This window comes from Manacus vitellinus, unplaced genomic scaffold (assembly GCF_001715985.3).
Source record: "Manacus vitellinus isolate BGI_N305 unplaced genomic scaffold, ASM171598v3 scaffold_38_pilon, whole genome shotgun sequence".
NCBI classification, from domain to species: Eukaryota; Metazoa; Chordata; class Aves; order Passeriformes; family Pipridae; genus Manacus; species Manacus vitellinus.
Genome location: NW_021940526.1, coordinates 2,971,574 through 2,997,142, shown reverse-complemented (window position 1 = coordinate 2,997,142; position 25,569 = coordinate 2,971,574). Strand labels below are relative to the sequence as shown.

Here is a 25,569-nt window from a genome sequence, read left to right as displayed (position 1 = left end):
GCAGATCATTAGTAATATAAAACCAGAGGAATGTGCAGTTATAACTTGTTCTTCTCTGTGTAAAATATGGTTCATTGTACCTGAGGTCTTAGTCTTGGCTTACCATGCTTTTACCATTGCAAACCTTGGAAGGAGGTGGCCTAAAACTGGAGAACTGGAGTTTGGGAAGATAAAACATCATATACAGGTTATTTCAAAATGAAACCCCTCACCTGCACTGTCTGAAAATCTGTAGAGATAACGTTTACCACTTGTAGGAAATGACTTCAAAATACTCCTTCTCAAAGAAAATTGACTGAAGAAATGCTTTGGTTTTAACTTCATACATTTTTTTAAGAAAGAAATTATTAATGCAACAAATAAGTTGAGGCCCAGGCACAGCTCTTCATCCACAGTGGTGATCACTGCCTGCAGGGTGCTGTTTCCTGTAGGAATGTAAATTGTCCCTGTGAATGAGGTTGCCCCGAACAAACAGTACTTGGTACCTGATAATTCTGAATTGTTGGGCTTGGGGTTGGTGTTCCTTAATAGATAATTAGAGAAACCTGTGGTATTTCCAAGGGCTATCCCAGCATCCATAAAGCCTGTGTGCTGCTCTGTTGCACGTAAAGCAGCTCTCCTTAGTTCAGCTTTGCCTGCCGTGGTACTTCTGCTGGTCACAGTTGCAAAGATAGTTGGATAAACCCAAGATTAATGCCTATTTTCCTACAGGGAAGTTGAAATGAGGGCTTGATTCATTGCTTCTCTTGATCCAGCTTTTGCAGTCCACTTAAATGGAAGAGTGATTAGACTCTTTGTGAGCAAATTACATATTTAACTGTAAAATTGCAGATGTAGCTATTTTCAGAAATCTAGCTGCCCATCCATGTGCAGCTAAAAATGGCTTGTCTTGCCTCAGACAGAGGGATGACAAGACGTGCAGGATAACTGGCCAGTCAGGCCAGGCTGTCTTGCCCCTTCAAGATTATACTGCTGGAATTCTTTTAAATACCGTTCTGCCCAGAGTTCATGGAAATTAGCTAATTACCAGCCTCTGCTCAGGCTTCCATGAGCGCTGAATAGTGCAACAGAATGATTTAATTTCCCGAACATATTCTCTTGGCACTTTTGCATGCGGAATATGTTGCTCTAAAGCATCCCTTGATACCGGATCCTTGGCAGTGCTCCAGGAGGAGTTCAAGTTAAAAACCATTCAGTGTAATTCAAGGGTTGGTAAACCTAGATTTGCCACCTTCCCCGCTTCATATAATTTTACTGTCTGTAATGTGGGCTTCCCTCTTCTCTTGCAGGAGATGATCTTGCATAAGTGTTTAAACTGTGAATCAGGGATTACAGCTGGCACTGGCTGTGCATATGATATTCTCTGGGGAGAGTAATTAAACTGAGGTGAAGTGATCATATGAATCTTAATATTTGCAAATTCATTACACTTGAAAAAGGACTGCAGAGTTCTCAGTTACATTAGTCAATGGGTGTGATTGTCTCGCACTGTAATTTTCAGCTTTGCCTTGTGCTTACTCCAAAATGCTTGCTGCTGTCAGGGACAGGAGTGGTGCACTTTAATTCCCCATTGAAATTCTTGTGACAAGGTTTGTATGTTGGGTACTGGAACATTTTGACTGGCTGAGTGTAAATTATTTAAATCACAAAAGGCTTTGGGATGTGGCCAGGCTGAAGCTAACAGGAAGAGGAATTTCATCAAGGTTCTGTTTCTCCTCAGTAGCTGGATCCAAATCCTGGAAACACTCTCAGTATGTGTTAACTCATTAATTTTACTGCAACTATCAAATAAATCTAAATATAGGCATAAGCACTGGCAAGTATTAGCCAGCTAATTCTATTAATTGAAATGCTGATATCATTGAAGATTCCTTTACCAGTAGCTGCATTCCTTAGCTGTCTAGATACCATTATAAAATAACAAAACATGTTTTAATTCTCAGGCAGGAGGAGTAGTGTCTATATATTATTTATATAAGCCCTGGCAATCAAGAGGAAGTTGTAGATCAAGTAATTATGTGTTGTTGATTGCCTGTCTCTCATCTTACTACAGTGTTTCAATGACCAGAGATGTCACGATTTCAAATTGAGAAAACTTATTTTATTTTCATTCTCTTTAGTAGTTAAACAGTAGCGTTTTCTCCTTATAAAATAGTAGACACAGAACACAAATATGCACTGGAAGTTCTGAAGATCAGTGTGTTGTGTGTGTTTCTTTGCTTAGTAGAGGTTCCTTTTGTGGCTTTAAAAAATCATGGATTAAGACTCTATTTTAATTTATTCAACAGCATCAATCTCATAAATACCAGTATAAAGAGAATACTCCGCTCCCTAAGACACAGAGTAGTTGCTAAGTGAAACTACCTGTAGTAAGTGTAGTTAATCCTTTGTAAGTATTTGTAATCATAGTATTGATGTTGTAGTCTCATGCAAGTGCTATAATTTGTTTCAGTGACCCAAACATAGTAATGAGGATTGTGTGGAAAAGTGCTTTGGTCCCTTGTTTGTTTTCTATTTTAAACAACTAAAAGCATCAGTCTGGCACCAAACTAAAAGTCAGTGTATTTTGCAGCCCTTAAAGATTCATGTCCTTCTGTTTTGGGCATCTTTATTTTTATAATAATTAATTTCAAATTAGACTAAATTTTTAAAGAGGAGAATTGTTTCAAAATTGTGTAAACTGGAAACTATGTAGCAAAAACATCTACCACATTTCTTTCAAATTTGTAAAGGCTTATTCTTTAAGCAAAATATTCCCAGCCAAGTGGCATAAACTGGGATGTTGGATTTTCAGGAGCACTTCTGTCCTCTGGCCCAGCATGGGCTGATATCTTTGCTGTCACAGCCTGTGTGTTCTGTCATTTCTGGCAGAGTCTGCACATCTGAATTCCTGATTATAGGTCATACTAGAAATCAGTATTTTTAACTACTGCTTGTATTTCAAAGGGAAAAAAAATCATTTGAAGTACTGAACTTACCAAAACTCTTAAATTAATACCTACTGCTGAGTTTTCCAAGAGCCTGAAGGGAACATAGCTTCTCTAGGTGTCTTCAAGAAATACAGGGCTTAATGTGAATCCACTACTAAAGGTCTTGCCTGTTTTGGTTTTGCCTTTTTTGGGTTTTTTATTGCAGTTGTCCCCATGGTTGGGCACGGTACCTCAGAGGAAGTGTGACCAACAGAGATGGTGTGACTGGAGCAGGAGAAAAGAGGAAAGATTGAATGAACTGGGATTGTTGAGCCAAGCAACAACAAAGTCTTTACGCCCACATTGCCAGTGGGATTTTTGGTTGCATCCAGCCATCAATTAGAAAACCTGATGGCAGCTTATACGTGTTCAGTGCTGCTTTTTGTCTTTTGACTTTGACAGTACCTGTGTGTGTGCTCCAGGGTTGCTAAGGGACAACCCCTCTGGAGCAGCAGCAGGCATTCACCACGTGCTCTCTTTTCAGCCTCTTATCCATGCACGGCGTGACTCGTGAAGGGCAGCACCAAGAGCAGTGTGGCCATTCAGGAATGCCTTTTACTGGAAACTGAGAAACTTCATTGCCTCGAGAGTTTGTTTCAAATCTGTCATTCAAAACCAAGTGTAATTCAAAACAAAAAATCCCAGCTGTGCTAAAAGTGAGGCAACCTTTAGCTATTATGTATTATCTTGAAAGTACTGTACCCCTTTGTTTTGCTCTCTACTTAAGGTTTCCCTTGCCTAAGCTTTGTCTCATACTGTTCATTTCCTCAGTGGCCATTGGATGCAAAACTCCCTGATCCATTGGATATCAGCCCTACACTTATTTTACTGATGCCCATTGCTGCCACCTGTTGCAAATGTAGCACCTGGGGGAGCAAAGCTCTGCTCTAAAATCAATGTTCTCAGTATTATCCTCCCTGAGACACCCTGTTTGTTGCTGTTCAGCAGACACTATCCAGTATCCAGTCTTGGTACCTCCCTCTGTGCTGTGAGGTACTTTCAGGTTCCCAGCCTTGTCCAGATCTCTCTTGTACTTTGGGTGAGAACCAGTGGGATCTTCAGGTCTCTCCTGTAGATCCATGAACAAATCTCCCATGGGAATGTTTTTCTCTTCCATCAGGCTTCTGGAGCTCTTGCAGTCAGACTTGGTGAACTGCACCAGACAGGTATAAACACCTGTGCTTCCATGAGCAGCAGTATGGAAGTGTATTCCCAGCATGGTTGCCTGCCTGCTTGTCTGCCAGCAAAAGTCTGGACTATGGCTGGGGCTCCAAAGGATCGTTCATTTTTGGATGCTGAGCCTTGGTGAAATGCCAGCACTCTACAACAAAAGCAAGGATATGAAAATTCATGTCTGAATCCAGTATCTTAACCTTAAAAACATTATGAGACATTGTCTGCTGTGTTCCTCTGCTTTCTACAGGATGCTTCCAAGTTTCCACATATTTTATTACTTATTTTTGTAAGTTGTAACATTAATTTTTCTATAAAGTGACAGTCTGGCTATGAGGTAGCTGAAGCTGCCTGTCCTAAATGCTGTGTGGAGTGAACATGTTGTCAGCTGTCTCTCTCATTAATCATCTTTTACATTAGATCATTTTATCAGATGAACAATGTTTAGACAGATGACAATCTCCAAAAATGATCATTGGAAAACTGATCATTGCTTGACCGTGGCTTTTAAATACTTGAGAGGTTTCTGTGAAGAGAAAAAGGAAAATCCATGTACTGTGGTGTTTAGGGTAAGAAATACTGAAATATTTGAAGTGAGGATTATTTAAAGTTGGAGAATCTTTGCCAGGGTACAGGATAGTGAAGCATTGGAACAGGTTGTCTGCAGATCTTGTTGCCTTTGGAGCAGTGAAGGTGTTTATGTGAAAATTAGTCATGTCTATCACAATGGAATGGGCTTGGCCCTTCCAGGACCTGGAGTAAAAGACTTTTCTGAGATTCCTCCTGTTCAAGGATTTAATGTTGGGTTTGGAGTTTTTGGTTGTTGTTTTGAATTTAGGGGGTTTTTTTGTGTGTTTTTTGGGTTGTTGTTTGTTTGTTTGTTTTTTAGTCTGTAAAGATGCACAGACCTTTCATAAACATCTTTCATGAAGCGAATGTCATGATTTAATTTAACCAAAAATGTTGAAGTTATTGTACATTAACCTTCAGAGATCTGCAAAACTACCTGGCATCAGATATTTACTGATTTAATTTGATTTACTGTTTCAATCACTTATTAAAACTAACATCTGTGTTCCTTTGCTCAAGACTATCCTTTAGAAACTACTAAATTTTGCACAAAAATTTAAATATCTTTAACAGAACAATGAGGTATCTCGAGGCAGTCTCTGTGCATTGAAAAATGCAAGTTTTATATGTATATTATCTTCTTGTATATATATATGTATGGCTGTGGGTGTCTATATGAATAAATATGTATATCAAAACTTAAAACATGCTGTTAAGACACAGGTTATTTTTGAGTGTGGTTGGCAACACATCAGAAGACAAATCTTCCTGATTACTTTGGATCTTTTAGTCACTGAATGTTGAATTTAGAATGGCTTGCTCCTTTTATAGAGAGAAATAATTTGAAGTAAAACCACCCAAAAGGCAAGATCTTATCTAGCGACAGAAGCTGTACTTGTTACTGTTTCCAAGCATGTAGAGGACAGCAGGAGTTCATGCTGAAAAAAATCAGATTAAAATGAAGCCTGTATTTATTCCTATGTGGGGTTCACCACTGGTCACATCTTTTGCAGCTGACAGTCATTGATGTCCCACTTGATGACATCTTGATATTGAGTTTAATCTGTCCTTTTAAGTCTGCCCAATCCATTTGTATTGTTTCCTTATGTTAAGGGGTCACCGCAAATAGGAATAGGAATTTTTCTGCCCTTCATATGACTGAAGCCATATTTTTCAAGAAATGACCATTCTGGTAAAGCACTCACAGTAAGAGTATCTAATAAAGGTGATTTAATAGAGGGAATTACAAAGCTAAGCAAAGTTTAAGTCTCACTATAAATTACAGATTCCTCTGTGGTATTTACATGGAGAATATTTGGGATGTATCTCAGGAGAAGGTTTTTGGATCCAAGCATATTGAAAGCTTAGGATAAAAATGAAAAACCCGCAAATTGATGTGAAAATATTGCAGATCCTACATGATGACATGAAGAATTTTACTTTGGCTCAACTATTAGCAATGACTATAACTCTTGCCAGCTATGATTGAGGAGTACCAAAATGAAGTAGAAGCAGGGTGCTTATTTCATCATTAGCTTGTGTGGAGCTCTGTTGGATATTTCTGCGGGGGCAGTTCTGAAAATAGATTGGGATAAATCCTGGGATGACAAGAACCAATAATATATGCTTTATACTTGGGAATGAGCTTCCAGGAATCCCTGGAACAGTTTGGTGGGTACTGTGGTGGTGTGGGTCTCTGTGACTCTCAGAAAGTTGACCTTATAAACAAGTCAAAAATCACAGGAAAATTCTTAGTGAGCGTTTGCGATGTTCAGAGGAGTGGACCGGGAGATTCAGGTAGAATTTTGACCCCAGGAAGAAGATGGCAATGCCCTGGATACCTTCTGCAGGACCAGACTTTGAGGGACTGAGCCGGGCTTTGATGTGGTTTTGACCTCCCGGTCCTTGGACCAGGTTTGCAAGTGTATTTAAACCTGTACCAAGAAATGATTCACTAAAGTTCACAGAAGGGGGTGAGTTAACTGAGTCTCAGAGGTGATTCTGGCCAATTCACTAAACTTTTATTGTTATATCCCCCTGCTCCTGTGGGAGTGCAGTCCATGGTTTTTAAACCTGGAGATGGAGTAGCTGCGTCCATCTAAATGAGCAAACTTCTCCCAGCTGGCCAGTTGGGTACATTTAGGTTGTTAACTGAAAGCACAAATGTAGTCGTTGCGCAATGTCAAATTAGGTCTTATGGTGAAAATAGACCTTTGATATATAAAATTAATACCACTGCACATCTGGAGGGTGAGAAATGAAATTACTCTCTTAGGTCATCTCTGTTTTCTGTCATTCATAGCCTTTTTCTTGTCTGTGAGAGGGGTCTGTTTTTCTGGGGAGCTTTCCAACCACCTGACGAACAATGCTGTGTACAGTCAAGTTTATTACCATACCAGAATTTGATTTTCAAAGCCTGAAGAGATGCAAAGAGGAATTTTCCCCTTTTACCTCTTCATATTCCTTTGGATCTATTCAGTGTTTTTTTCAATAAGACTTAAGCACAGATTTTGTCACTATGTATTGCTATGAAGCAGAAGAATATGATGTTTGTTACACAAGAGTAGGAAATGAGACAAGTTAGCTTTAATTTTTCTCCCTGCTTTCTGAGGGAAATTATTAAATATGACACTACGTATCTGAAATGTAGGAAGAATTCATCACCAGGAAGAAAAAGCAAAGTGAAATGAAGATGTTTTACATAAGATCACCTTGCTAATCTTTTAAAAAAACCCCAGTGTTATTTCTCAGTACCTCTTACACTAAATTACATTGTCCAGTCCTGAAACATTTTTCTTCTGTAAGATACAAAGAAACAAGATTCTGTGATGTTAAAATGGGATGAATGTGTCATGTATCAAAGATTGTGTTCATGTAATTAATTATATTTAAGCAAATTTGTTCTGACATTGTCCACAAAGCACAGAAACCTTCCTTAAGTACTTTCAGTTTATTGCACCTGTATTCCTCACTGTTCTTGTTTTCTGCTTATTATAGCTGGTTAATATTGGTATTAGCAATATCTGTACCTGTTGCTTTTTCTTTATTATTGGTTATGTGCAAGGAAATAGCCCCCATGGTCGTGCTTAGCAGAAATTGAATCTCTAGGTTCTGTGTGTTTTGAGGTAACACTCTATTTTATTCATCCTCCATGAAACAGGCAATGCAATTTAGTAACTTACTAGTAAGGCATAAATTCTAATTCATCACTTGAGACATGAAGGGTGTCTCCAAGTCCATTATACTGAGGAGAAACATCTCTCAGTGCCAGAGCTTCCAACTCTTCATGCAGCCCGGGCTCTGTGAAACAGTGCACACTAAGTGGTCAAGGAGTATCCAAAAGGAAGTCCCTAAAAATTGTGTGGTTTAGTTCATTTATCTGTTTCTGATCTTAACAATATTTCAGAGGCAATGAAGTCACATTTCTAAGTTTTATTTGTTAACCATGTCATAGTTTCAAGCTACACCAGGTGAGGTTCAGGTTGGCCGTGAAGAGGAATTTCTTCACAGAAGGGGTGATTAAACATTGGAATGGATTGTCCAGGGAGGTGATGGAGTCACTGTCCTTGAAGGTGTTTAAGGAAAGACTGGACATTTAGTGCCATGACCTAGTTGACAAGGTGCTCATCAATCAAAGGTTGGACTCGATGATCCCAGAGATCTGTCCCAACCTGATGGATTCTGTGGAAGATGGATGCAGAGATTCTTTTTTAATCGTGTGCTGTCCAGGGCTTTGGGAGAAACAGAAAATGTTGTGAAAATTGTAATGAAGTTGAGTGTCTCACCCTGGCTGATCCTCTGCCAGCAGAATGCTTAGAACTTGCATCCTTTGCACCTCCCAGGTGTCCCACTTCTCTCTCCCATTGTTTATAACAGAGGGACTGGACCCTTCCCTGAAGTTGACTGAGCAGTTTTAGGTCATCTCTATATGTTGACTGTCATAATTTATAATTGTTTGCTTATGTCTTTTACAGGATAAGAAAAAAAAACTAGGTTTGTGCCGTCCAAGATGTTCTTGAGATGGATCACTTGACTCTGGCTAGAAGGTTGTTTACATTGAAGCATTGCTTGAAAGGCTTGTGGGATTCTCTTGGGTCCTCCCTAAGCATTGATGTGTGAGCTGAGCATAGGTCAGAGTCAGTGGGGAAAAATGCATACTTTTCCTGGTTGAACTTGCTTCAGTTTCTCGAGTTTCAGTTTCACCTTAATCCTTAAACAATGGATTTATTGAAGAAAAGTCAATTTTAAAGGCTACGGTACAAACCCGGGGTTTGGGTTTCACCCAGGCTTTGCTGAAGTAATTTCACCTTGTAGTGCACCTTCCTGGAGAGGCTCATAGTTGGAAGACAGAAATGTATTAGAGAGCTGTGTTTTTACTGTCTTGATGTGTTACACAGGAGCAGGTACTCATTTTCACAAGATATAATCAGTATTAGAGCAGTGCTGCTTGTGCGGAGTAATTTATGGAGGATTCAGTGACTGCAGGCTGTTACTCTGAACAAAGACAAATGTTACTGGAGGGTCTTGGAGAATATTACTGCAGTCTAAAATCATCTCTGATTGCTTCAAAGATTGCTTTGTGATATTGCAAGGCTTTCAGCCAACCTGTTTTGAGTGACTGAAAATGTGCTGTGGAACAGCATTCACGCTGGAGTGTTGCAGCAGAGAAGGTATGGTTGCCCTACATACCATAACGAGTAGAAATTCCCAAGATCCCTGGGCAAGCACTAAATGAGCTGGAAGCAGCCCAGCTGTAGTAACGTGGAGCTGTGTGTGACTGAGAACCAGCACAGTGAGGTTGTTCCAGCACCCCACTGAAGGCTTGAATAAAACATTTGTGCTATTGGAATCTGAGCTGCTTTTTGTGTATCGGGGATACCTGATCTTTGACCAGTTTGCCACTGAGGGACCACCTTGTTCCAGTTGGAAAAATGACAATTCATGCCAGAAGACTTTTGTGTGTGAACAGAATGGTGGATTGAGGTGTCACATCCTACAAGAACTCTCTGTGCTCTCAGTACAGGAAAACGGGGATATCTCCTAATACCCATTAAAAAACCCCAAGCAAACAAAAACAACAAACAAGCCACCAAACAACAACAACAAAACAACCTTAATTTTCATACTTTTGTTTGTTTGTTTTCTTGTTTAACATTGACTGAAATTTTAAAGACATAAGCACAGGTTTTTCAAGAATATTTTTGTAAACAACATCGAGTAAACTGGTCTTATGGCCTGTCATCTTTAGAGCGAGCCTGTGGGGCCCTGCCTGAATTTGAGCTGGAGGGGTGATTGCGGAGTGGGTGGCTTTGCTCTGCAGTGTGGTATTGCTGATGAGACTTCGTGTTCCTCAGGTTCAGTTTGTGGCACATGCCCAAGACCACAGTTCAGGTAGCATGGCTGGAGATCTTATTTATAATTGCGTCTTTTGTTACTTTTGAGTCTTTTGGTAGTTGGTGTATCAACCTGGTTTATATCCTGACTTCATACTTCTGCTCCAAAACAAAGGCACAACTAAGAAAGGCAGGTTTGGATAGAGCTGACATTATCTTGTGCCTGTCAGGACTCAGTCTGAAAGCAAAAGGAAGTTTGATTTCTCTAATTGTAACAGAGTACTGTCCATTATACAGGCTTGAAAATAGCAGCTTTTGTTTCCTAGATCTGATAGTTCTGCTACAGTGATGGGTTTGCCTGAGTAACTTATTCCTTCTTATCTTGTGTGAATTTGGATTTCCAACAGAAAGTGCAGTTTCTCTGCTTATCACATCCAGCACCTGCATGATTTTGTGTTCAACCTGATTTTCAAGTATTGCTATCCTGAACTTTAAGATCAGGTGGTTCTTTAACCACAGCTTCAAAAACAAACTGAGTATAAATTTTGTCCATCTTTTTTCTGCTCAATAGTTCTGCTATCTGTTCCTTTGTGTTCAGTTTATTAATATATCACATAAATAAATAAATAAGTTCTTGAAAATGTTTCAACTTGCCAGCTGTGGCAGCTGTTGGCTGTGAGTTTGCTTTTTCACATTACGATAAGCAAGTTCCTAAATGGCTTTGCAACCAGGTCATAATGCAAAGCTTGTAATCTGTTGTAAAATTTAAAGAAGCAGCAAACTTGCTTGAGAATTGGTAGATTAGACCAACAGCCCTGACAAAATGAACTGCAGAGAATCAAAGCTGAAAGTATACTCCAAGTCAGCCAGTTCTCAAAATCACAAAGGTCTTTCCCAGTGCTGTGTGTGAGACACAGTTTGCTGCCACCAAAGAGTTGGTGCTTTTGCTCCTCTCAGTCACATGCTGCCAGTCTGTCCTTTGTGCTGGTCACAACTTCACTCCTGTGTGACTGGGGCATAGTGCACAAAAACAGCAAAAACTAAGAGCTTTCCACCACTGTACAGAGGTGAACTGGTTGAGCTGAGATCACTCGGGCCAGAAGGAATGGGATCACTGAAAAGGAAGCAGAAGCAAGGGGTTAGGACCACTCTTTTCTGTGAGGGACAGTTGGATTGGCTCATTTTATCATCTCTGATGTCTCCAAAGGGGCTAGTTTTTTGCTGGCACTTCTGACTGAGCAGCTGTGTTGCATTTTCCTGGGTTTTCTGCAGTTGGGTTGCTCTAATTACCTCTGATAAGTGATTGCCTCCAGCACGCACTGGTAACAATTAACTTGGGGACAGTGATGTCCACTGCTCTGCCTGTTTACAAAGCTAATAGATATCTGTGCCCCTAATGTTGGTTAATCAAGAACACTCTGAGGTGGGCTCAGTCAGTTCACACTTTCTTACACACAAATGTTCACGCATGGTAGTTTGCATACAGCAGTGAGCAGTGTTATCGATTAACCCTCGACCAGCCCCTTATTGAGATTTTGGAGAAAACAGCAGAAACACAACTTTGGAAGGGAAAGCTGTAACTATAAAATCTGTTCTTTGTGTTTTTGTGCCAGCCACTTCTGTTTCAGGGAGAGCAGTAGCCTCCCTATTCCCTGTGCTGCTTTTATGTCCCATCCAAAAAACCTTGCCAACAGCCTGGTATCTCAGTAAGCACAGCCTGGTTGCCTTGCTTTCAGGAGGGCTCTGCCAGCTGCTCAGCATAAAAAATTTGCAGACCACTCTTGGTGTTACTTGGGATGGAATGGGTCTTTCCAGAGAAACACCAGCTGGGCCTATTCCCTTTTCTCTCCATGTGCCATTTCACTCAGATGCCCAAAGAACACAAGCATATACAGAGCAGAGAAGGGATTTAATTCAGAAATTCCATGGTTATGCAAAGCACCTTCTGACATGGATGGGGACTGAGCAGACACAAAGACTGCAAGAGAGTGTGCTGACAAAGGGGAAGATTTATTGATCTAAACCCTTCTAAATATCAATATTTAAGAAAACAAGCAAAAAAACCCCACAGTGTGCAACCTTCCTGATGCAAATTTTCAACTTCTACAGGTAGTCATTTCACAGAAGATTCTTTTTAGACATTGGCTCCTTGCTCAGTCTGTTCTCCATTGTATAGTGGAGCTGTATAGTGTTCAAGTGCTCCACAACCAATAAAATCACCTTCCCTGGTGATGCTGAAAAACCACATTCTTGCTTTTAAGAGAGGCAATATTCTGACTTGCTCAGCAAAAATGGTATCTTAAGGGGAATGGAAACAGAAATTCTTGGTGGTGGGTCTGTACCTTTACTGTACCAATCCTTTTGCCCACAGGTTTTTTTAATGAGGAAAAGTTGTTTTCCTGCAGAGTATGGTCAGTTGCTTCTTTTTCGACTCCTTTGACTGGCAATGCACTTTATGGTCCAATCACAGGAGAACAGGAGTTAATTAGAGTCTTGGATGGGGATTAAAAGCATTTTAAACAAAAATTCATCCTCAGGATGTTAGGACTTCTCTGGGAACAAATAGGGTACAGGAAGATGGGAAGTGGGACTTTGATGCGTGATTTGACAGTCCAGTTGTGGACTGTGCCAGATTGATGTTTCTGTCACATCACGTTGTCCTTTAATTCTTTTGGCAAGTTTTATTTCCTATGGGAGTCAGCTACAACGAGTGGTGTCCAGGGATAGTGTTTCTTCTCAAGCTTTTTCCATGGTATGCAGCTTAGTTTCCAACATGCAAATCACACATGCTGACAAGAATCAGATGCACCTGTTCCTTGACCACGACCCACTCCACAGATGCAGATTTATAGACCCTAAAAAGAAAGGGCTGGAGGGTGTGTGCCAGTTGAGCTGGATGATTTCACTGCCAGTGATATTTTTAGTATAAATTGTGTACTTGCATCTAAGTTTAGAGTGATTGTAATTACGTTACAAGTTTTGTTATACAAAAATAAACAGCTGCTGGAGACTGAGAGCAACCACAAAGCATCGGATGCACTGATTCACATGTGGTAACGCTTTTTCTAACGTGCCCACTGGAGTTTCTTGCCTAACCCCCACCTTTGCTCCCTGCTTCAGCAAAATGTCTTGCTCTTTATCAACCTCAGCAGGACATTTTTGGTTATTTTTCTGCTTCTCTTGTTCACTGGGCTGTGAGAGGTGCTCTGTCACCTTCTTTTCCTCAACAATGCTTGTACTTTGATTAAAATCTCCAGATTTTTCCTTGCAAAGCAGCCCTATACTGTATTGTACCTATATACTGTGTGTATATGCCTCAGATTTCCCGGGGGGGGGGAGGGGTTGGGTTGTTTCTCAAATCTCAAGATTTGTGGAGATGCCTGAAATGCATTTATTGAATGTATGCAGAACGTGTGGGCTGCAGAAGGACGGCATGTGCTTACCCAGAAAGCAGCAAAAGGGGTTTGCTAGCCAAGGGCAAAGAACACTCTTCTTTAAGCTTTCAGTCAAAAACCAGTCTAGACATTTTTATCACATTAAACAGTCTGAAGCATTTAATAGGTATGTGACAGAAAAAATAGCAGTCTGAACTAGCTGACCAGTTTTCTTATGGGAGAAGCCTGCTGGGCTTAAGCTCTTATTCCTCGCAATGGTAACTATTATGCTGGAAATGCTTAATGGTGATACACGAAGCAGAGCTGGGTTTAGACATGTAAAAATGTAACGTTTTCTTTCTACAGGGTCTGCTGTGCAGTGACACTTCTCCTTGTTTTGATGGGCAGTGTACTTCACGAGTGTGTGTGCCACTTGTTACTGAGTTGTAGGAGGCCAGGGTGGATAGTGGCAGCATTAGTTAAGCACCACTTAAGAACTCTCCAGTGCATCCAGCCAGTGCAAATGGCAAAACATTTTCTCTCTGTCTCTGCTAGGGTCCCTTTATCAATTTTTAGGATTTAACTAGTTGCATCTGCTGGTTTTCATTGCATCTGGTGGATTCCAAACAGACTGCTCTTTCTTTGGCCTCCACCCTCTTGTCTAGGATAATTTCTTTCACCTTTCCAGATTTTTCCCCATTCGTCTCTTGGTCTGTCCGCAGGATGGGGAAATGCTGAACTCTTGTCTCCGGGAGCCCTGCCATCCCCACTCCTGAGCTGTCACAATAAATGACCCCACTGCTATTGCCTGGAATGCAGCCACTGTTCTTGTCACTCCTCTCTCTTTTACCCCCCACATATAGATGTCAGAATTTTGTTTTATTGGTCTTTCTTAGTGTATATTCCACCCTGTTCCTTCCTTTCCAGCCATATTGCAGAAAGCCAACTTCATACTTGGAATAAACTCTAAAAATAGCCTTGCCTGTGCTTTCCCAAACCATTTCCATTTCAGCTGTTCCAAACTACCTGTTGTCCTTTTCCAGCATGGTGAAAATGTGGCCATCTTCCCTTTTCATTTTGGCTGTATTGGTCTGCTGGGTCACTTTGTCATTCTGTCAGAGCCCACACCAGTGTCAGACATAACCCATCATCGCTCCCTGTATTTTATCCTGTTAGATCTTTCCTCCTCCTTTCAACTCATGTGCTCTCCCCAACACATCTGTTTAATTTCTTTCTCCCCTAATGGTTGTCCAGAATCATGAATGTCCTCATATTCCAGCATGATGTGTGTATTCCTACCTTTCTGGGGAGAGAAGAGAAAGCTGCTTATCTTCCTGCCTACGTGAGCATGTTCCTGCCTCAGTCTGAGGACAAAGCTGTCCTCTGCTCTGCTATGTGTGTCCCTTCCCACCTCAGCAGAAGGTGACAGTAAAGAACAGTGACGAGGAAGAGGAGGCTTGATCAGCTCCCTCTCTTGTTTCCTGCTGCTCAACACTGAATTGCATCTTAATGTTAGGAATTTGGAGAAAGTGGCTCCCCTGACTGTGGTGTCTCCAGTTGGTCCAGAAAAATCTGGATAAATTGAACCTCTGAGCATGCTGTAAATCCTGCTGTTTATTATGAGATGTCAAAGAAGTGTTCCAAATGGGCTGTGTATGCCAGCATGCCATACCAAGCACTCCTGACTGGCAGACTGGCTCTCCTTTTTGTCTCCGTGCTGGACAAATAGGTTACATACCAACACTTTTATTTTTATCCCTTTTGGAATACTGTGTCAAATCATCCACTTGGAGCAATAAAAAAAATCGAGATGCCTTTCTTCCAGAAATTTTCATATGTATATATTATGAATAGTTGAACAAGCCAAAATGCATCCAGGATGAAGATTAGGAGAGGCTGCTGGCTTGGAGCACTCTCCCACCCCTCTCTTTAGTAGCTGGCATGCCCAGTTTTACCCCATTTCTCAAACAAGTGATATGTTAATATTCAGAATGACATTTTAGGGGCGTTGTTCTCAAATGATGTAAACAACTGAATACCTCAGTAATGACTATATTAGCACTCTGAGCTGTTTTATCAGATAAACTTCCTCAGAAGTCTCACACAGTCTCCTTTTACCCCACAGAGACAACAGCTGCCAATTTGATAACAACTGCTGTGACAGGAAACATTGCACAATGTCAAGAGAGTTGTTTTAATATTTGATTAGTAGAAATGAATATGCAGATTGCATGGTTTCTCTGAGGCAGGGATTAGTGAAAGAGACTGTGATGCCATGTTTTATGCATTCCCATCTCCTCTTTGTGGTTAACTATGAACTTACCAGCTAAAGGATTTGTGATATTCTTTATCCTTGGTCCCATTACCTGCATTGTTTTTCTATTTCTTGTTTTTATTCTACCTCCATTGCTTTTAAAGCCTCTGGGCAGTGACACAACAACCATTTAAAAAGAAATGTGGCTGAAACAAACTGACAAGAAATGCTTACTCTGCCACCTACCTACCATAAGGAAGTAATAATAATAACCAAAAGTTCAGAACCTGTTGCTTTTCCTCTTGCATCTCTATGAAATTAAAGATAACCTGGTATATCTCAAACATGGCTGTCCATATTTGTCCTGCTGGAAAGAGAGCCTCTGGATTTCCAAATTATAGGCAGCATTTTATTTTTAGCCTTGCTTAGTTATGATACATTGTGTTTGGAACTGGGGCAATCTCATCTTCAGCACAATGCCCAGTTTGTTAAAGAGTTAATACCGGATGCTATTAGTGATTTAAGGTTAGCATCACTAGGTCTGTAATTAAGACAAGTCTTGGTAGTCTCATTCTTTGGAGGGAAGAAAAGGAAAATGGGGAACGTCGAAGTGTCGATCCAGGACTCCAGAGCAGTCTGGCTCACCACCAGCTGCAACCCAGCTCCCTTGACTCCTATCTACCCCAAACGGGAGATGTTTTTCCTGAAAAATTGGTGATGAGTGTTGTTTTTGCATTCAATAGGCAGAGTGTCTGGGATGAGGAAAATAGACAAGGGGAGCCAGACAGTTCTTCTTATTATTTCCCCCCCATCCATTAAATGCCATTCAGATTCACAGATCTGTGTTTTGCACAGGAGTGCTGGAGTGCACACCATGAGCACCATGTGCTTTCTTTTCCTGATACTGGCTGGGAGATATGAGAGTGTTCATTAAAGACAATTAGTATATTATATTTCTTTATGGTCTTTTTCTGAGATGAGAACCTGAAATCTTGGAAGAAAAAATAAAATGGAACCAAGGCAACTAAAAGCTCCAGTGGGAGCAGTTTGCACCAGCTACACATTGCTAGGGCAGCTCACAGCTGCTCTGCTGCTGCGCTCGGGTCTGTCACAGAACTGGGGAAGGAAGAAAGGCTGCACCTAGAAATCCCTCCTACTCAGGGTTCACATTTACTGCAGCCGCTGGGGCTGGCTGATCAGAAGGGTGGTGGAGAATTTCCATTCCAACCGGCTGGTAATGCCCTGCCTGCATTCCCCTACCTTTGAGACTTGATTCAGGGGAATTAAAGAGTGATGAAAACAGAGACAGGCTGTCGGGTGTGAGGAAGGAAGGAAGGAAGGAAGGAATGTACCGATCCAGTGCAGATACCACATCTATGTTTCTTGCTTTTCATTCCGTATTATCTTCTCCAGTTTAAAGAAGGGAATGCAAAACCTGCTATCTCTAGGGTGTAAGGTGGGTGCTGAGATGGAATCTGAGCAGCATTGTGACTTCTGAGATAGATACAAAAATTTTCTAACCAGTGCTATGGGTTAAATTGCACAGTGACAATCTTGCCTAAAAGGTATAAACTCTCCCTCCTCTGTATTTTCATGGTAACTGTGGCTTGTAGGCTTTATCCAAGGTACCAAGAAATTTGTAATTAGTTTAAACTTTCAACAAATACCTACTTTTAACTCACTGCCAGCTCTCAAAGAGTGAACACAGCTTTATGACATGAATGTATTTTAGACCACTGGAACGATTGCCAAAGATCACCTTAGCTTTGTCTGAAATTTTAAGCCAGCAATGTGGTTCACACTTGTTTTCTCAGAAATCATCTAGAAACCCAGCAAATTATAATGTCACTTTCCTAATTTTAGATTTTAAAGTAACATCTATGTTCTTCACAGCTTATTAGTTTTTAAAATATCTGTATATTTTGAACTTGTATGAAGTCGTGTCCAAAGTTTATTAAAGTTTGGTTTGAACTAAAGTACCTGACCATAGGAGGGATTATTTCAAACATACAGGGATTTAGAAGTTATTACAAAAATATGAACTTGACCTTTCATTACATTTTATTAATACAAGGTCTGAGTCTGTGTCAGTGTTTGGAAACAGACAACTGTGTCCTCAGGATGTGGTTGTGGAGCAGCTGATATTTCTAGTTTGTTTTATTTTTGTTAGAGGTACTAGTTTGTGTTCTTTCCAAAACTTTCCCTTGCTCTTAAAAATGAAAGGCTGCTGATATTAATCTAGTTTGGAAGTTTGTTTTCCCTTTTTCATGATACTTGTACTTAATAATTTGGACTTAGAATCTTGCAGTTGTTGTATGTCCATGGATCCCTGAACTCTTGTGTTCATAATAGGAGCGATGCTCACTTAAGGTTACTTGGTGTTTATCTGTGCACCCACCTAAATTCTTAGGATTTTAATTTCAAACATTTATTTATGTCTTCCTATGACATTAAAATACAGAAATCACTTCTGCTCGAGATCTATTAGAGCACAAAGCTCCAGAATGAAGATGAAAAGGAAAAACTGGAGTTCTAAAGGTCAAAATTGCCCATGATTTTAATTCAAATAATTGACACAAATACTTCATACAGGCATACCTAAAAGAGAGAAACACTACTCATTGACTTAAAAGATGTGTTATCTGTCATCTGAAGATTAAACAACAGCAGAAACTATGTATGGTATTAACTGCCCAAAGAGCATATTGAAGACTCTCTTGTTTTAATAAATCTGACAAGTCCCTTTTCTTTAGGGTTCATTGCTGTAATGATACAAGGTGTCAGATTTTACGAAATTGTAAATAGAGAATTTGGGCTTAAGTAAATCAGAAAATACTTGAGATGTTTTGCAAATGCTACATGTTTGTTTATTTGTTTTATTACTACAATTTATTATCCCATGAGGTAACCTTTGTTTTAACACTGACTTCCATTGAAAGCCACAGAGTGAAGTAATTAAACTTAATAAAAGTCACTGCTGGTTAGGTCAAGATACATTGTACACATAGATCATATGCTATAGCAATTCAGAAAAGATCTTGACAACTATTAACACAAACCATTGCTTTCATCAAAGTCCAATTTGTTCTCTATTACTGCCTGGGGAGGAGATGGCTTCCAGGAAATGGGATGCTTGACATTATACTAAATAAATTGTAAACACCTCTAACACTTCTGCTTAGCCAAAGATAAAACCGTAGCATCATTCACATTGCTAGACAGCTTAATTTTTTTTATATGGTTAGTGTTTACTATTGGAAACAGGGAAAGTTCTAGAGAAAGGTTCTTCATCATGTGCATGTTATGAAATGAAGTTCACCTGACAAGTCAGAAGTACGAAGTTGCTGTTAGATGGATACTGAATAATACGTGTAAATGAAAATAAATTTTCATTTATTGTGTCTTTTGATGAGTCAGGTTGCTAAATTCCCTGACAGCATTATGAGTATGTCCCCTTCCGAAATCATCCCTCGGGAAGATCAGTGCCCTTCCCCTGAAACCATCCCTTAGGAAGATCTGTGCCTTTCGCCTTTGCCGCTGCAAAACTGAAAACGTGAACACCGGATTTTCTATCCTGAGAAGGAAAGAACAACAGTGAAAGCAACGTTACTTATTGAGTAAAATTTATAGTTTAGTATGCGTTAGGCACCAGGTGTTGGGTCGGAACCACCCTGTGAGGGCCGGTCAGGCCCTGCGGGCGCTGCGGTGCCCCGTGTCCCTCACGGCACCCCCGGAGCCCACACGGGGCAGCCCCGGAGCAGCTGCCGCTCAAAGGCGGCGGGAAAACTCCCCCCCAGCTCCTGGATCCCCTCAGCAGCCTCAGCCCGGCAGGGACAGCGGGAACACCGCCCCCCGCCCTGCCCTGGAGCCCCGGAGCGGCCGCTGGGTCCCGGGGGGCCCGGGGGGTGTCCGCGGGCAGCGGAGCGGCTCAGACCGAAGGCAGGTGCTCCCCACGCGGTGCCGGCCCTGCCGTCGGGACACGGAGAGCTGCTCTGCCACCAGGTGCCAGGGGAGCGGGATGGCCTGTCTGCCCTCCTTCTCCTTCTCTCTTCCTGTGCCTCTGCTTCTCTTTCTCTGCTCCCTTCTTGATGTTTTCGGCAGCTTAAAGCCGGAGGGATTGGATTTTGTCTGGGTGTTGTGATCAGTATGTGCTGGGTGGGTTCTGTGGTGGAATGCTTTGTCTGGATTGTGTGGTGCCCTTCGGAACTTTTGCCAAGTTCCCTTATTTTCTCCCCTAAATTATCGGTAAAAGTGCCTCTTGGGAACAAGTGTGTGGTTTTTTCCATTGATGCTATGTCGAGGTATTAGAGAATTCTGTATGTATTTTAAGGTAAAACTCCTGGCTGAGACCGTGACCTTGTGGCCCTGGGGCTCCTGGCTGAGCCCATGAGCTTGCCGCCCTGGGGCCAGAGTGTTACAATGCCGCCCTCTAAAAAAAAAAAAAAAGTATGGGTGGTAAAAACTCATGACAGATGATGATATGTTTTGAATGAATGGGAAGGCTGGGGAGATCTGTAGACATTAACAAACTGCCTTAGGACAAAAAGAAAGACACGTAAGGAAGCTGGGAGGTCATGCTTGAGTCCTGTGTTTTATCCTAGGAATTCTGTCTGTTGGAAATCAATGGCTGTGATCTGAGGTGGTGACTGGACCACAGTTCAGACCTGGAGGCAGGACCGTCTCATTTCAGCGGTTGTTGTTTTCTGTGGTCAGCACTAGATACACTCCTTTCTTAGCCCCGAGCAGAGCTTTGCAGGGGCAACCTCCCTGAACTTGTGTGAAAAGCTGAAGAAGAGGTTGGTTTAGAACAGGCCACTCCTTGTTTTGGTCTAACCCCTCAGCTGCCCCTGCATACCAGTGCATTCCAGCAATTAAAACGAAATGGAAAAGAAGACAGCATGGAAATTGAGAACATTACTAGACCATACATGTTGAGGCGCCTGAGCTCTGTTGTCTGTCTTTTGTTGTTCCTGGACCTTGTTTTGGGGAGAACTGTTTGAAGTTGCTTGTATTAGCTGTGGGAATAATGCGTTTAAAAATAACCTGCTGAAAAATCACTCTTTTTAAAAAAGGAAAAAAAAAAAGAAGAAACCCAACAAACTTTGACTGTGGAAGAGCCTAGAGAGCTGTGAAATCTTGGAATTGCTTTACAGTTTAGTGTGGATACTGCAGAAACTCAGCAGTGTGGCTCTCCCTTTTACTTTTTACATAGGATTCACACTGTAGTGGCTTTTATCTTTTTAAAACTTACTCTGAATTTTAACTTCTGGCGTTGAAACCAAGGTTTTGTGTTTAAGAAACACCCTGTCTCTGCATTTTGCATTCAGTAATACTGGTACATTTGTGACCAAATAAATTTGACATTGAGGAGTAAACGTATGAAGATCTGACTTTCCTCCTGTAAATCTCTAGAAACAATTCTAATATTTGAATATGAAAGTACTACAGAGCACTGTTAAAAAATGAAGGGGGCATTTTTATAAGTATTTCAGTGCTGTACTGACTGTTTAGCTGTGGATAGCTGGTTCCTCACTCTAGTCCACAACTCTGCATGTAAACTAGCTGGACTGGGATGAACTCCATAAAAAAAACTCCCAAAATATAGAGAAGTCTGCTGTTGTAGATCTGTTTGTCTTTTTTTTTTTCTGAAGAATCTTGTTTACCAAAGAGGAGTGATGGTAAAGGATACATGTACTTCAAGAGGGAGGAGGAGTGGGAAACGCATTAGTTTATTTTTTAAAAGATTGTTTCCTTGTATGTGTAAGAAAAACATATATTCCTGGGCAGGATTACTGAACTCAGCACGGTGTTGTGTGAGTGCTGCACTTCGCCCCTGGAACCCACACAGACTGTGAGTGGTGCAGGTTCAGGGCGTGTGATTCAAGCAGGTAGGTGGTAAAATGGCAAACACAGAGCGTGAAGCCTCCTCGCTTCTCACTCAGCAAACAGGGATTCATTCCAGAGGCAAAAATAATAATTACTAAAAAAAAAAAAAATAAATTACAAGTCCTGTTATGATATTTGAGGCTCAGGAAACTACGGAAATTGTGAGTTTGTGTGTTTGAGACCTGGGGGGGGAATCGGTTCTAAGGAATACTGCTGTCCTTTCCAACAGAGTCTCAACATTGGCAGGATGTTTATGGGATCCAAGGAGTATCTTATCCATCATGCTAGCCAGCCCTGTGGGTTAGTTTAGAATATCACCTCTTTCCCCAAACATTTGTCTACTTTGTATTAACAGAATCCTTTCCTCCTCCTGTTCAGCCACACCTTGTCCTTCTTTTGGTCAAAGAATGAAAAAACCCAGGATTTATATTCTCCACATCCCAGATTTAGTGTAGTGCAGCCAAGCTTACAAAAGAGGAGGACTATTGTGTTAAATAATGCTGTTCTGGATATGGTTAATTTGGTGTCCTCACTCTTTGGGTACTCCAGGTGAATCAAAAGGTGCTTTTTTTCATGTGATCCAAATCATGTCTTCAGGCATAAATCAGTGGTGAAAGAAAGGGAGATAGCTCAAAGGGCATTTAACTACTGAATTTCACCTGCTTCTCCCCTGTGGTCATTGATTAAGTGCTGAGGTGTATTTTTTATGAGTGTTCTTTCTGCTTTTGTGAATGGTATGTATTCAGAGACATTGTTATACTTTAAGAATGCTTAAATCAGTGAGAAGGCTTTGATTTTAAAGGCTGTTTGAAAGTTTTCCGATTAAAATTTTGCTGTCTTTAAATTTAGTTCCTTAACCTTCTATCTCTCCCAGTTGAATCTTCACACATTTCATTGTTATTAAATTTCACTAAAGAGAGTAATTCTTGCAGTTCTCATCATAGTGGGCTATGTGCATGTGTATATTTGCAACCATATGAATGTTAGAGTGTCATGTTTGTTTGGGTTTGTTAGTTTGGATAGCTTTTTGCCTTTCACTGTCTTTGAACTGCTTAAAAATTGATTAAGATTAACAGAGGTCCAGAGAGTGACAGGGGAGTATTTTGTGTTTTATTTTGGTGTTCTTAAAAGCTAAGAGGGCTATGGAAAAATGGATTTTTGAGTGGAGTGTAAGAAATGTGAGAGACCGAAAAGAGCTTTTTAAGAGGCACAGAGAATTTTCTTCACCTTCTGCACAGCTGCCAAAGCATAGGGCTTAAAAATGTTGTTTGTTACAATTCCTCTGCCTCCTTGCTCCGTGTACTCAAGCCTTTCCCTCACACCTCATCTGTCTCAGTTCATCTGTAAACTGTAGTGACCTGTGAGAGCAGAGCTAGAGCAGGGGTTGGTGAGATGGTAAATAACAGCGAGCTCCAGGCCCTGAGACAGAACTTGATTGCTTGATAAATTATGAGCAATCAGGCGTGTTTTCTTGCAGCTAAATGCAAGGTTATGCAAATGAGAGGAAAGGCTGTAATTCTGGTTTGTGTGACAGAGGGTTGTGCTGGGTTACTGTGTCCTGGTCCAGACCCCTTCCTTCAGAAAGGCGGCTGGAAACGTGGGAAGGGCTCAGCCTGGCTCCAAGGTTTGAAAAATGCGCATTGCAGCAGAAACTGAGGAGCTCCATCTATTTAATTTATCAGCAATGAAGTAACAAGTTCATCACACTGAGTGAGCACCCAGACAAGGAGGAGATACCTGTAAAGGAGGGATTTTACAGAGCTCTATTTCTGCGACTGGACAATGCACTCGGCCAAGTTCAAATTGGTAACGAAGCACATGTGTGTGGTGTTAAGGTAATTAGTGTTCCTAATGAAGTACATGTGTGTGGTGTTAAGGTAATTAGTCTTTCTGAGAGACAGGTGTCTGCTCAAGCACTCTTTACATCCAGGTTTCGGAGTGCCAGATGCTGGATGGAGTGTTAGGATGTGTCTTATACAGGAGTTCAAAGCTTGTAGGTTTTACATCCGTGTCTTCATGGGGTTCAGTGTCAGTAAAAAAGGGTAGGGGCCATGTGTATGGCCTAGGGACTGTGGAAGTGTGTTCTTCACAGTCTTAAAAGTGCCATCACATTTCTTATGTTTTAGCACAGAATGTGTCGGCTTTCCCCAGAAGGACTTCATGTGCTGGCAGCATTTATTGCTGCAAATACCTGTTGTATTTGAAGTTACTCTTCTTTGTGGGAACATTCTGATAATAAAAGACATTTAAACATAAGGGAATGGTCAACAAGCCATAAAAATGTAGTGTTTATCATTTCAGTCATAGATATATGAAACTTCCTTTGAAGGATATCTTTCCAAGACCTTTGAGGATTTGTTGTGTGGTGTGGGGTTCTGTTGGTTCTGCTTTCAACTTTGCCCGCAACAAAACCTGTAAAGTCAGAAAACACCTTCCTGAAAATGTGTTTCTCTAGTTGCAACTTTGCTCCAGGAACAAGCACTAAGTTTCCAAGTTGTTGTGATTATACTGAGCTACTGTGGGAAGTCTGTGAGCTGTACAGAACATGGTACCATCTTAGTGGGGTGGCTGTCTTATTATCCAACTTCCTTCATGAAATGAGGGAAAAGCAGCTCCATGCTGTTCTAAACTGGAAGAGACGTGAGAATTGTAAGTGTATTTACAAAAAACTAATAAAAATTCAGTCATTTGAAAGGATCTCAAAACATCTCATGGTGCTCATGAGGAAGATATTACGACTCATTTGCAGGACTGGCAAAAAGAAGAGGGGCCTTTTAATAAATACTAAGTGTAGCTGATCACTTCTCAGCCCTGGTTTCTTGTTCTCAGTTTTGTCCAAAGGAACTCTTTATCAGGGGGAAAAAAAGTACAAATGAGTAGTCTTAAATATTGTTTAGCCTCTTTTTTTTAAAAATCAAGAGTACAGATACATTTTTTGGAGTGTTCATCCTGTTTTCAACGAAAGGGAACACTTAATGGTGACATATATATAAATTTCAAATTGCATTTTTGATTGTTATGGAGAACGAATTCATTTATCTTATTCCTAAGGCTTTGGAAACATGATATATGTATTTTTATACTCCTGTATCAATGACCAAAAAAGGGCAAGAAATAGAGATGGGCAGCATGAAAATGTGCTTTGCATTTTTGAAGTAGTAAGGTTATTTTTCCAGTAGGCAATTATCAAAATAACTGTTCTTAAGACCAATGTTCTTTTTCTTGTTAGAACATTCTTTATGTGAATGAGACCAAGACAGAGAAGGGGGATACTACAAAATTCTTAAGCTTTTTTAAGCACTTACATCTGTTCTGGATTTAAAGTTCAGTCCAGGTAGACATTTCTGTCGGAGAACGTTTCGGAAGCGTTGTTACCTAATCACTAATATTTTAATTTGATGTACTATTCAGAGTTTTGGCAACACGAAAGCTACAGAGTCGGTTTGCATAGCAGAGATTGCACAGAGTGTCATGCTCTCCCTCGAGTTTTATGGATGCTTTTTATCCTTCTCGCTCGGATATCCTTGCGTGGGCAGAGCGCCTGCGTGTCAGCGGAGCAGGAGCTGTGCTGGTCACACGTAACCCTGCGCTGTGCCTCTGGGGACAGTCAGGAGGAGATGAACACTATCAGTTGTCAGGGGAGGGCTGGGACAGGCAGATGAGAACAGGGTAAGGCAGCAGCGTGTGGGGTCAGTGGTTGTGACTCTGTGCTGTGGTCACCCCCAATATTCCGTCTCACGGAACGATTTCCTGCCAGCTGCGAGTCAGCCTTATCTTGCTGCTGCCAGGGGTGTTTATTCCCTCCTCGTGCAAGACTTTCTGGTCAAGTGTATAAAAGAATAACCAAAATATGTGTGTCCTGGATGGCATTAGTAAGCAGGAACAATGCAGATACTCTTCATGTAAATTGAACTTCGGTATTTCAGAGGACAAAGTTGGGGCATTTTCTGGTGTAAAGCAACATAACCTAGGAGGCACCAAGGTGTTGAAAAGGATACTGGATAATTTGC

The 25,569-nt window shown here is 41.0% G+C and overlaps 1 protein-coding gene across 5 annotated transcripts in view; it reads left to right on the top strand.

Annotated features, from left to right (window-relative positions):
* The window catches only part of PLCB4 (phospholipase C beta 4), a 168,742-nt gene that overhangs the window by 58,770 nt on the left and 84,403 nt on the right, over positions 1 to 25,569 (top strand). The gene's annotated exons all lie outside the window — the stretch shown is intronic.